The 13087-nt window shown below is 39.7% G+C and overlaps 1 pseudogene; it reads right to left on the bottom strand.

The window, feature by feature from the left end:
• Nucleotides 1-5851: 5851 nt before the first annotated feature.
• LOC102867174 lies at nucleotides 5852-7270 on the bottom strand (annotated as a pseudogene).
• Nucleotides 7271-13087: the final 5817 nt, after the last annotated feature.

Genomic DNA, 13087 nt, shown 5'->3' with positions numbered 1-13087 from the left:
AGGGACAGTGCAGGAGAGGAAGACCCGGATGAGATGGATTGATACAGTAACTTGGGCACTGGGGATTGGTGGGTCAGAATTAATTAGACTGGCTCAGGACAGGGAAGGATTCAGAGCTGCTGTTTGTAGGGTCTTTATGGGTCAGAGGCGACTTGATTGCACATAACAACAACACCAATAACAACATATTATATTGGTTGTTTTTATTTAAGTCTCTTGTCTAGAGTCAGCAAGACCTCTGGAGGGCCTTTGTATTTAAAAGTTGATTGTTACTATACTTTGGAGAAACATTTTTGTAAGTGGCACAGCACTCTTCTGTCAATATGCTGTACTGAGGTAAACCGTGGTTGCTGTGATGCTGAACCTTTACCTTGGGGTGTCAAAATGCCATAATGGTTACCCATGGTAGACAGTGTTTGGTGGAGCTCCCAGTTTAGGATAGATTTGGAAGCAGGACGCCGCCGGGGAGCCTTGAAGCTGCGTGGACAGAAGTCGAGGCCAGGCAATAGAGAAGCCACTTGCAGCTTCTGACACGCCTACAGGAAACGCTATGAACTTTGAAAAATGACAGTAGTTATAGAAAGGCTTCAGGTCTTGTTCATAGGATCATTATGAGTCATGTTTGACACGACGGCAATCAGCAACAACATATCTACATCTATATTTGCTCTCTCAAATATTTGGAAATGGGTTCAATTTTCCTCTGTCCAGTATATATACTAGAAAATAAAGACTTAAATGTCAAGTTACTGTGAAGATCCTTAGTGATATATGATTGTTTTAATATCCACTAATTTAGGGAATACTCAGTTTTTCTAGTAATTATCTGAATTTATAAAGTTTTTAAAAAATATGTTAATGACATCTACAGACATTTGAAATAATAGTGTATATATATAGGAAAACAATGTAGACATAGATTCGCAAGTAATTCCACAGTTGTTTACTTGAATCAGAGCTATATAAGGCCTCATTGGGACCATATTCATAGATGATACCTGGATGTGAATATAATTTCTTCCATAAAAAATGTCACAGCTTCTCTATCACTGATAACAATGTTTTAATTAGAACATCTCAGTTACATTGTTAATGTTGTTATCAAGAACCAGATGCTTGAGTGTTGACCAATATCTCAGAGACAGAGCTTCAAAATCCTTGCCTCTAGGGAGCAAATAGGTTTTACCCTCTACAGGACAGACCTGTTTATTCTCCTGGCAATCCATGGTATGTTCAACACTCTTCTCCAGCACCACAACTCAAAGGCATCGATCTTTCTTCTGTCATCCTCGGTTGTTGTCCAGCTCTCTGATGCATAACAAGTAATTGTGAAGACCATAGCCTGTATCAGGCATACCTTAGTCTCCAAATTGACATTATTACTCTTCAGAAGCTCTGTCTCACATACTTTGGGAACATAGCCAGGAGAGACCAGTCCTTGGAGAAGGATATTATGCTTGGCAGAGTAGAGGGACAGCAGGAGAGGAAGACCCAGGATGAGATGTATTAACTCAGTGACTGGAGAAATGAGATTAGGTTTGTTGGAGACAAAGAGATTGTTTCAGATAGGTTAGGGTACAGAACTAATGTACATAGGGTTGCTACGAGTAGCAGGCGCCTTAATGGCCCATAACAACACCACCACAACAATATCTCAGAGAGTAATGTGATGTGTCTCACTGCTTACTGAAAGGTTGGCAGTTCAAATGTACCAACTGCTCCCTGGGAGAAAGACGGGCATTCTATAAAGATGTACAGTCTTGGAAAGTCAATGAAGGGTTGCCATTAGTTCAAATTAACCCTATGACTCTGGGTTTTATTAATAATACCTCAGCGGGTTGGGGGTGACTGAAAACTCCTATATTTTCTGGTAGAGCCGACACACAGTCATCCTCAGTGAATCTTGATTTCATTGCATCTTGCTGGATTTGGTCTCCTGATCCTTAAGATGGAAACATCAATCAAAGCCAGGTCCAGTTTAGTCATAGTGACTTGAAAGTTGAAGATGCGTTCTCTACCTATCTATCTATTCTATGCACAGGAGCCTCTTTCTCTTCAAATGAACAAAAGTGTGCTACACAGAGTGTGATGTATAGTAGCAAGCTGCATCAACATCACCTAGGAGCTTGTTAGAAATCCAGAGTCTACTCCATACCAAAGAAGTCCATGAGAGCCAAAGTAAAGTCTTGAATACATCCCACCTGAAGTTAGAGACCATCCATCTCAAGACCAGATTTGACTCACTGAACTCTAATGGGCAAACCATAACTTGTAGGAAAACATCATATATGAAAGCTAGAGGTCATATCACAAGAGTCCACAATTAAGGTTGCATAGTGGAATGTACTTGGGGTGGTGGGAGGGGTGCGGGGGGATTGTGTACCAGGGAAGGAGTCTTTCTTTTACTTTTGAAAGAGAGGAGTGAAGTGGGGGGGGGGGGGAGGGCTGAGTGGGTAGAGAAGTGCAGCAATGAATGAATGGAAATCCAAATTCTCTGTAAATGTTCATTAAAATTATTTAAAAAAATAATAAAATTTTTAAAAAAAGAGAAGAAGGTTAAGACCAAAATAGATGTCAGAAGAGACACTGAAATGTGCTTTAAGTGTGGAGTAGCTAATGTGAATGGAAGAAATTATAGAATAAAAGAGCTGAATAGAAGCTTTCAAAAGGTGACTCAAGAAGACAAAGTACTGTCAGGAAATATGCAAAGATTTGAGTTAGAAAGTTAAAAAGGAAGTACATAGCATGTCTCAATGCTGGACGGAAACAAGTGAAGGCAAGCCTCAAGCCTTAAATTGCATATGAAGAGTTCTGTGTGCAAAATACTGAATGACACAAGAAACACCAGAAGAAAATGGAAGGACTGCACGTTTACTACCAAAAAGAATTAGTCTGTGTAGAACCACTTCCAAGAGATAAGTGTATGATCAAGATTCAATGGTATTGAAGGAAGAAGTCTAGCCTCCAGCTCTGAATGCAGAGGTGAAAACCTGATTCAAGACCTCACATAATACCAAGTGAAATGTTTTAACAATAAGTGATCACTCTATGCCAGGACATTTGGAAAGCAGCGACCTGAGCAACAGTTGAAAATGATCTTTGTGTTTGTTCCAAGGGAATGTGATCCAATGGACTGTGAAAATTATCGATATCATTAGTAGCACAACAAATAAAAGTTGGCTGAAAATTATCACAGAATTATTAAGCAGTAAACTGTCAGAACTGCCAGAAATCTAAGCTAGTTCAAACAGGGTGCGGGCATCATTGCAGATCTGGGAGGAAAGCAGAGCATACCAAAAGGATGTTTACCTGGGTCAGAATGACTGTGTAAAGAAAGGCATTTGAGTGTGTGGATCATAATAAATGATGTAGAATATTGTGTAGAATGGAAGTTCAAAAATACTTGTAACAAGAATTATTAAAATTTAAAAAAAATACTTTCAAGAACGCTTAATTGTTTTTATGCAGAACCTGTACGAAGAGTTAGAGACAGTTGTTCAAACAGAACAAGGAGATACTGCTGGTTTAAAATTAGGAAAGCTGTGCATCAGTGTTATATCCTTTCAACATTCAGATTTCGTCTATATGCCAAGCTAGTCACCCAGGAAGTCAGACTATGTGAGGAAGAATGACATCAGGATTGGAGGATGACTAACAACCTGTGTTACTCAGGTGACGAGAGCCTTTCTTGCTGAAAGTGAGACCTTGAAGCATTTACTGGTGAATATTGACTACAGACTTCAATACGAATTGTACCTCAAGAGAAAACAAATATCCACACTAGACCAATAAACAACATTGTGATATAAGGAGAAAAGTTTGAAAGCAAACATTTAATTTTAGTTGGATCTATAATCAATCCCAGGGAAGCAGCAGCAAGAAAGCAAACCACATAATGCTTTGACAAATCTGCTGCAGAGGCTTCTTTAAAGCTTTGAAAAGCAAAAATACCACTTTGAAAACCAAGATCCATTTGATTCAACTCATGCTATGTTCAGCTGCCTCATATGCATAAAAAAGCTGAACAATGGAAAAGGAAGACTGAGGAAGAAGTGATACCTTGGATTATGTTGTTGGTGAAAAAGAAATATAATATGCCCTGGGAGATGAGTTAACAAATCTGTCTTGAAGTGCAGCCAGAATGCTCCTTAAAAGAGAATGTTGAGATTTCATCTCACATAATTTGGACGTGTTATCAGAAGGGACTAGTTATAGAAGGGACTGGAGAGGATGTACTTGATAAAATGTATGCTGTGTGAAAAACAGGAAGACTTTCAAGGGGTTGATTGACACAGTGGGTACAACAGTGGACTCAAACATAGCAACAGTTGTGTAGATGGTGCAGGACCAGGGAGTGTTTTGTTCTGTTGCATGTAGGGTTGCTAGGAGTTAGATCTCTGCAGTGCCTAACGGTAACACTGTGTGTAATCAAAATCTGCGTTCACAGAAAGTCACTAGGTTCCTGGGAGATTTGTATGCACATTAAAGTTTGAGAAGCACTAGCATAGTGATTACTTTCATCAGAGTTCTTAGGAATACTTGTTACTGATTTAGTTTTCTGAGCTCCACCCTAGAACTACTTTTATTTTTACCAAACATGACAGTTTATTCATATGCGTATTCATATCTGAGAATCAGAGGGCTGGGGAAAAGGAGTCCAGCTCCACTTTCAGTTGGTTTCCTCCCCCGCCTAATATGTTACTGCCTGCTAGTTTGGATAACATTTCTGATAGCTATGAGCAGGCCAATAACTGTGCAAACTCAAGTTGTTGCCATTAAGTTGGAACTGACTCATACTTGATCTTCCAGTGAATTTTCAGGGGTGGTAAATCTCATGGGAGAAGATTGCCTTTCTTTCTCTCTCAAAGCAATTGGTGGATTCAAACCAACTACCTTTGAATTGGCAGTACAACTCCTTATCCAATAGACCACCAGAGCTGGGAGAATTAGGTGCCATCAAGTTGACTAGGGCTCACAGACACCATATGAACAACAGATCTCAACTTTGTCCTATGCTGTGCCATCCTCATGATCTCTGTCCTGCTCAAACCCACTGTGGTTCATTAGTCTTTTTGAGGGTTATGCTCTCTTTACCTGACCCTCTACTTTCTCAGTATGTTTCTCTCCAAGAAATGGTTACTCCTGAAAATATATTCGAAGTAAGTGAGAAAACGTGTCACCGTCTTTGCCCGAAGAAGCACTCTAGTTGTACTTCCTTCAATATAGAATTGTTTCTGGCTGGGGGTTGGGGAATGGGGGAGGTTGGCAGGCCATGCTACATGCAACACTTTTCTACAGCACTGCGATTCAAAGATGTCAATTCTTTGGTCTTAATTATTCATTGTCAAACTGTCAGATGCATAGGAAGCAACTGAAAATACTACAGCTTTGATCAGGCACACCTTAATCTTTGAACTGGCATTTGATGCTCTTTAAGCACTTTGAAGGGATCTTTGCCAACACCACAATTCAAAGACAAAATCCTCTGTGGTCCTTCTTTATTGCCCAACTGATGCCTAGGAAGCAATGGAAAATACCAAGGTTTTTATCAGGTGATCTTAGTGGGTTTTTTTAAAAAAAATTTTTTTTTATTATTTGGGAATAATTCATTTCTTCCAAAATGTGGAGTAGATTCAACATGGTCAATTAATTTTTACATTTAAATGGAGACCTGAACCTAGTACCAGAGGCTAAATTTTCAACACCAAAACCTGAAAATAATTTTACAGCCCCTATACTTAATGAGCTATGAAAGTAATTCCCCAGGATTGCTTTGAAAATAAACCCCTGGCCTATTAAGGGAAATTCCGACTTTATCTGGAAGTCTACTTCACTATTTAACTGGTATTTTTCAGTCATCATCCACTGTTGGCTTGATTGTCACTCCTCTTTGTATCTGACCCCAATCAATTAAACGCCAGTGTTTCTCAACTCTTCGGCTAAGGGCAATTTTTTCTCCCACTTCTGTGCACACAGCATTAGTCAAAACGATTTTGCCCAGATCAGCTTTAACTGCACTAACTCTTCCTCCTGTTGACAGGGATCCTATGTTCACCATGAGTACTTCGTTCTTAGACAACTTTTGCACCTTGGCTGCTTTCTTATCTCCTTCAGTGCGTACACCTAGAAGTCGTCTAAGTAGGAAATAGGAAATTTCCAATTCTGTGAAGATCTCAGGTAAAGCTCCCACGGCACCAAGTACCTGTCCCACCATTCTGTCAGCTCTGCACAAAGTGGGGTCAATTTTGGTTCCAACTCCAATAAGACGCCCTGGAGAAGCATACTGAAGATCATTATGTTCTGCAAATAGTGACACAATTTTGGAAAAGATTGGCTTACACATGAGTTTCCCTTCACTATCTTTGGAAACAATACCAGGTCTGACTTCTATCTCCTGACCCACCTTTAACACTCCTTTTAGAATACTACTGCCAGCAACCCCGCCCTTGAGGTCATCAACCTCACAGCCAGGCTTGTTGACATCAAAGGATCTAATTACAATAAGTCGAGGTTCTGAAGTAAAGTCTCTTAGTGGTACTGGAATTTTTTTCACTATGTACTCACAGACAACTTCAATATTGTACTTAAGCTGAGCAGAAATTGAAATAATAGGAGCACCTTCTGCCACTGTACCTTGGACAAATGCAAGGATCTGCTCATACTGTTCTTTAGCCTAACTTTCTTTTACCAAATCAATCTTATTTTGTAGAATCAAAACATGCATCAATTTCATGATTTCTATAGCAGCCAAGTGTTCGGAAGTCTGAGGTTGAGGACAAGATTCATTACCAGCTATCAGCAGAAGAGCTGCATCCATCACTGCTGCACCATTCAGCAGAGTAGCCATCAGAATATCGTGGCCAGGACAGTCAACAAAGGAAACATGCCTTACTAATTTGAAGTTCCCTTTGGTCCCTGGAATGTCTGTAGGAAACTCATCAGGTGTACTACATCCACAGGATCGGTAACATTCTGGGCGAGAACAACTTGGGTCATCAAGTTTATAAATCTTGGCATTAGCGTATCCAAGTTTAATTGTAATATTTCTTTCCAGTTCATTTTTGAACCTGATGGTGTGAACTCCAGAAATAGCTTTTACAACTGTAGATTTCCCATGAGATACGTGACCAATTGTACCTATATGAATTGTGGCTTGTCTACTGATGATTTCGTGTGATAAGGGGGTCAATTTGGTAACATCCAAAGTGGTAAGATCCTGACGAGAAAGATGCAGTTGCCTGAGAGTCACACCAAACTCACCCCCAGCCATCTTGCTCAGAGAGCGTGATCTTAGTTTTAAGCTGGCATCCTTGCTCTTTAGGCCTTTGGAGAGGTCCTTGACCACAGAATTCCCTAATGCAACATGTCTTTTGATTTCTTGACTACAGCCACCATGAGTGTGGTTTATGGATCCAAGTAAAAGAAAATCATTGACAACTTCAATCTTTTCTCCACCATCATGGTATCATGGCAGATCTAATCACTAGGCTGAAGAAGAAAGCAAAAATGGAGCATTTCCAGCCAAACATTGTGGTGACAGCTGCCGTGCTTTTTGAAGTGAAAATGCTTTAAGTCTCATCATTTTTAGCCAGCAAGGGAACTCTGGTGTCATAGTGGTAAGAACCTGCGCTGCAGTTCTGAAGGCATACAGTTCAAATCTGCCAGCTGCTTCACAGAAGAAGGATGGGCAGTCTCCCATGTGATTAACTGCCTCCGAAAATCCAGTGGAGGGTCAGCTATAGGTTGGTTCAGACTCGTTGGTAACTTAACAACTAAAATAATCATGATACTGCCTGTTGGTCCAGTGATGAGTATTTTTGTTTTCTTAAAGCTGAGATGTAACTCATGTTAAAGGCCGTGATGATCTTAAAAGTATTTCAAGTCTTCACTTTTTTGCAAGCAAAGTTGTGTCATCTACACACCACAGTTGTTATAAGTCTTCCTCCACTCTTGATGCTATATTCTTCTTCATATAGTCCAGCTTCTCAAATTACTTGCTCAGCACACAGATTGAATAGGTATAGAGAAAGGATAAAACCCTGCTGCATGCCTTTTCTGATTTTAAACCGTACAGTGTTCCTCTGTTCTGTCCAGACAACTGCTTCTTGGATTTATGTATAGGTTTCACATGAGCACAATGAAGTGTTTTGGGATTCTTATTCGCAATGTAAAATTTTGCTAACAATTATTGTTTATTTGTCTTCCTTTTTACTTTTTAAACAAAATCTTACTGATGATTATTTTAGACTGGTTTGAACAGTATACCAAAAAGGAACTGCCAGTAAATGGAGCTGTTGGAGGAGTCTGTGGTACAAGGAATATCATTGTTGATGTTGGCTGGGTCTTGGCTGAAAGAACAGAATACCAGAAAGATGTTTTATTGTGTTTCATTGACTACGAAAAGACTTTTTTTTCTGTGTGAATCATAACAAATTATGGTTAACATTGAGAAGACATTGTTTACTTTGAATCAGACAGTCATATGTTCTACTGTGAAGAAATAGGGGTTTACATTCATAGTAAAAAAAAAGACCATTTCCAGATCTACCTTCTAGAAGTACAGTGTTATGAGTGATAGAATACTATTCATATGCATACAAGGAACACTTGTTCATACCACTGTCATTCAAATACATGCACCAATAACTAAAGCCAAAGAGGAAGAAATAAAAGATTTCTACCAACTTCTTCAGTCTAGAATCAATCAAACATGCAACAAAGATTCTTTAATAATAATTGGTGACTGGAATGCAAAAGTTAGGAATAAGGAAGAAGGCCTAGTAGTCTGAAACTACAAGCATGGTTACAGTAATCAAGGTGGAGATAGAATGATAAAATTTTGTACAATCAATGATTTATTCATTGCAAATATCTTTTATTTAAAAAAGAAAAAGACAAACCCACAAATGGTGGCTCTACACATGGACCTCTCTTGATAGCCTACATAGGAATCAGATTTATCACATCTGTGGAGAACTACTGACTGGAAGAGATCCATATTTATTCACATTTCAAAAAAAGTGATCCAATGGAATGCATAAATTATCAAACAATATTATTAGTATCACATGCAAGTAAAATCTTGCTGAAAGTTATCCAGAAATAATTAGGACAGTACCTTGACTGAGAATGGCCGAAACACAAGCTAGATTTAGAAGAGGCTTTGGCTCTAGGGATATCATTGCTGATTCAAATGGGTCTCGAGAGTAACAGAAAAATGCTTGTGTTCTGTTGACGATGCAAATGCATTTGACTGAGTGGATCACAACATTTGTGGCTACCATTGAGAGGAATGGGAATTCCAGAACTGTTGATTGTGCTCATGTGAATCCTATAGACCAAGGGAACATTGCATGGTTCAAAATCAAGAAAGGAGTGCATCAGGATATATCTTTTCTCCATACCTTTTCAATCTATATGCTGAACAGATCATTCAGGAGGCTAGACTTTATGAAGAAGAATGTAACATCAGGATTGGAGGAAGACTCATCAACAACTTGCATTATGCAGATGACACAATCTTCCTTGCCAAAATTGAGGACTGTGGAACTTGCTGAAGAAGATCAAGGCTGGAGCCTTCAATGTGAATTGCATCTCAGTATCAAGAGAACAAAAATTCTCACCACTAGGCCAACAGGCAACATCATGATAGATGGAGAAAGGATTGAAGTTCTTAAGGATGTCATCTTGCTCAGATCTACAATCCACACCCTTGTCACCAGCAGTCAGGAAATTAAAAAAAAAAAAATTAGTTGCATTGGGAAAATCTGCTGTCAAAGGCCTCTCCCTTGTGCTAAATGAAGAGTAATGATGTCAGTCTAAAGATGAAAATATGCCTGATACAAGCCATGGTCTTCACAATTGTTTACTTTGCATCTGAGAAATGGACAATAACTGACAATAACTAAGGATGCCAAGAAGAATTGATGCTTTAGTATTGTACTGGAGCAGAGTATTGACTTTCCCATGGACTGCCAAGAGAACAAACAGGAGAGGGTGAAAACAGTTTGCTCTTTGGAGACAATGATTTTGAAGCTCTGTCTCACATACTGTGGACATGTCAGGAGGGGCAGTCCTTAGAGAAGGATATCAAGCTTGGGAGGATAGAAGGCCAATGCAAGAGAGAAAAACCCTGGATGAGATGGATTGACACAGTAACTGTGACAAGTGGGTCAGGTGTGTCTGTTCTTGTGAGTTGGCTCACGATAGGGAAGGATTCAGACATGTTGTTCATAGGGTTTCTATAAGTCATAGTCAACCCTATGGCACCTAACAACAGCAACAGTGTGGAATTAAATGAGCACTGTGAACTCGAAGAGCAGTTGCAATCCACTGGTTGCTTCTTGGGAGAATGATGAACAAACTCCTCTCACATGATTTAAACCTTGGAAATTTGGTGCAGCACCAGTCTCTTAGCCATATTAAACACACACATACACACATTCTTTTTGGTATAACTCCGTTCTTTCCATTTGCTTTTGATGGTGCTTGTATAATTCAATATTTTCCCACAGAATTCTTCACTATTGAAACTCCATGCTTGAAATTGTTTTTTCTACAGTTCTTTCACTTTGACAAATGCTGAGTATGTTCATTGAATTTGGTCTGACTCGATGACAATGAGATTGACGGTTTTGTTTGGGTTTTTTTATGCATATAAATTGCTGAGCCTGGCACATTGCTGTTGTTAGGTGCCGTCAAGTCAAGTATGACTCAGAGCAACTATATGAACAAAAGATCAGAATCTTGTTCTATCCTGCGCCGTCCTCACAGTTCCTGACACACCAGAGTCCATTGTGGCAGTCACTGTGTCAGTATACCTGGTTGAGGGTCTTCCTCTCCTTTGCTGACACTCCACCCTTCCCAGCATTATGTTCCTCTTCAAGGAATAGCACCTCTTAAAAACATGCCCAAAGTATATGAGGCAAAGCCTCATCATTCTTGCCTCCAAAGAGCACTCCAGCTGCACCATCTCCAAGACATATGTTTGTTCTTTTGGTTGTCCATGGGATATGCTTTTCCAATACCACAACTCAAAGGCATCAATTATTTTTCCATCATCCTTATGCATTGTCCAGTCTCAGTTTGAAGGACTATGACCTGAATCAGACACACATAAGTCCTCAACTAACATTACTCTTCAATACTTTGGAAAGGTCCCTAACTGCAGATTTTCCCAGAGTAATGCATCTCCTTATTTCTTGACTGCTGGTACCCAGGGTGTTAATTATGGATCCAAGCAAGATAAAGCTGTTGACAGTTTCAATCTGCTCTCTATCCATCATGGTGTTGCCTGTCGTCCAGTGTTCAGAATATTTGTTTTCTTGACATTGAGATGCAATTCATATAGAAGGCTGTATTCCTTGATCTTCTGGAACAAGTGCTTCAACTTCTCCTCACTTCCAGCAAGTAAGGTTGTGTCATCTGCATAACACAGGTTACTGATGAGTCTCCCTCCAGTCCTATTGCCATCCTCCTCTTCAGAGAGTCCAGCTTCTCAGATAATTTGATCTGCATACCTATTTCATTGGTTTGGAGAGAGAACACATAGAAAACACTAAATAAATGCTGGAGATCTCTGGTGGTAGAGTCCTTTCAGATAACATAATGTTGCTTGCTGAAACTGAGGCAGACCTGAGGTGCTTGTTGCAGAAGGTCAAGGACTGCAGCCTTCAATATGGATTAAAACTCAACATCAAGAAAACAAAGATTTTCACCACTGGGCAAATTGGCAGCATCATTATGGATAGTAAAGAGATTGAGATAGTTTTAGTTTGGCTCCCATCAACACTGTTGGTACCAGCAGCCAGGAAATCAAGAGATGAATTGCATTGGTAAAGTCAACTGTCAGCAACTTCTCCAGAGTACTGAAGAGCAATGATATGAGGCTGGAGACTAAGGTGTGCCTGATCTGGGCTATAGTCTTCACAATTGCATGCTATGTGTCGGAGAGCTGGACAGTGACTAGGGATGGTAGAGAATTGATGCCTTCGAGCTGTGGTGCTGGAGAAGAGTGTTGAATATACCATGGACTGCTAGGAGAACAAAGAGGTTTCTCCTGGAGAGGGCGAAGCTGGGGTGCAAAAATTCTGAAACTTCATCTGATATACTTTGGGCATGTTGCAAGAAGGGGCCAGTTCTTCGAGAGGGAAATCATGTTTGGCAAAGTAGAGGAACAGTGCAAAAGAGGAAGACCCTTGATGAGAGGGATTGATTCAGTGATTGGAGTAATGGGAGTGGGTGTGTCAGAGACAGAGGTTGGCACAGGATAGAGCAGGGTTTAGGGCTCTTGTACATAGGGTCGCTATGAGTCACAAACAACTTGGCAGCACATAACAACAACAATGTTTTTGTACATTTTAGGGAGCTCTGGTGGTATAGTTCATAGGGAGTTGTGCAGTTGACCCAAAGGCCACACCTTTCCAGCAGTTCAAATCCAGCAGTTGCTCTGCAGAAGAAAGATGGACAATCTCCTCCGTGTGATTTACAGGAGAGAAAACTGTTAAGAGGGTCAGCTCTAGGTTGATTCTACTTTACAGCAATGAGTTTTTTTCTATTCTTTTTGTTTGTTTATTTTTTTCATTTCTGCACTGATCTTTGTCATTCCTTCTCTTCTAGTAAGTCTATGTTTCATTTACTCTTTTCTTTCTAGTTCCTAGAGTAGTTGAGTTAGGCTATAAACATGATATATTTTTTAAAATGTAAGTTTTTATTGTTGTACATTTCTTTCTCATTAGTACCCTCACTGCATCCTACAAGTTTTGGGATGTTGTCCTTTCATTTTCATTTAATGCTAAGAAATTTATTATTTCTCTTTTACTTTCTTCTTTGAATCATTAAAGACCCTTTTTATCCTTAGTTGTTCTCTGACTATTAACATTTACAGCTTGTATTTTAACACTCTAAGGTAAGGGTAACACTGCATGGTTCAAAATAGGGAAGGGTGTACACCAGGGATGCATCCTGTCTCCATACCTTTTCAACATGTATGCAGAGCAGATTATTCAAGAGGCTGGGCTCTATGAGGAGAATTGTGGCATCAGGATTGGTGGAAGGTCTATTAACAATCTCCGTTATGCAGATGACA

Source organism: Elephantulus edwardii, unplaced genomic scaffold (genome assembly GCF_000299155.1).
Source record: "Elephantulus edwardii isolate Elephantulus edwardi_28Jun2011 unplaced genomic scaffold, EleEdw1.0 scaffold00096, whole genome shotgun sequence".
In the NCBI taxonomy this organism is placed as follows: Eukaryota; Metazoa; Chordata; class Mammalia; order Macroscelidea; family Macroscelididae; genus Elephantulus; species Elephantulus edwardii.
Note: the sequence above shows the minus strand (reverse complement) of the source record. Positions and strands in the feature narration are given on the sequence as shown.